We start from the raw sequence: 638 nt of genomic DNA, 5'->3' as shown, positions 1-638 counted from the left end.
AGATGGGGGTGGATGAGAGGGGGGTGGATGAGAGGGGGGGTGGATGTGAGGGGGAGGGGTGGATGTAAGGGGGGGTGGATAAGATGGGGGGGGGGGGGTGGATGTGAGGGGGGTGAGATGGGGGTGGATGAGAGGGGGGTACATGAGATGGGGAGGGGTGGATGAGAGGGGGGTGGATGAGAGGGGGGTGGATGAGAGGGGGGTACATGAGATGGGGAGGGGTGGATGAGAGGGGGGTGGATGAGAGGGGGGTGGATGTGAGGGGGGTACATGAGATGGGGAGGGGTGGATGAGAGGGGGGTGGATGAGAGGGGGGTGGATGAGAGGGGGGTACATGAGATGGGGAGGGGTGGATGAGAGGGGGGTGGATGAGAGGGGGGTGGATGAGAGGGGGGTACATGAGATGGGGAGGGGTGGATGAGATGGGGAGGGGTGGATGTGAGGGGGGTGGATGAGAGGGGGGTGGATGTGAGGGGGGGGGTGAGGGGGGGGGTGAGAGGGGGGGGGGTGGATGTGAGGGGGGTACATGAGATGGGGAGGGGTGGATGAGAGGGGGTGGATGAGATGGGGAGGGGTGGATGTGAGGGGGGTGGATGAGAGGGGGGTGGATGTGAGGGGGGGGGGTGAGAGGGGGGTTT

This window comes from Petromyzon marinus, chromosome 7 (assembly GCF_048934315.1).
Source record: "Petromyzon marinus isolate PM22_M1 ecotype Great Lakes invasive population chromosome 7, UKy_Petmar_22M1.pri1.0, whole genome shotgun sequence".
NCBI classification, from domain to species: domain Eukaryota; kingdom Metazoa; phylum Chordata; class Hyperoartia; order Petromyzontiformes; family Petromyzontidae; genus Petromyzon; species Petromyzon marinus.
This window is presented reverse-complemented; position numbering follows the sequence as displayed.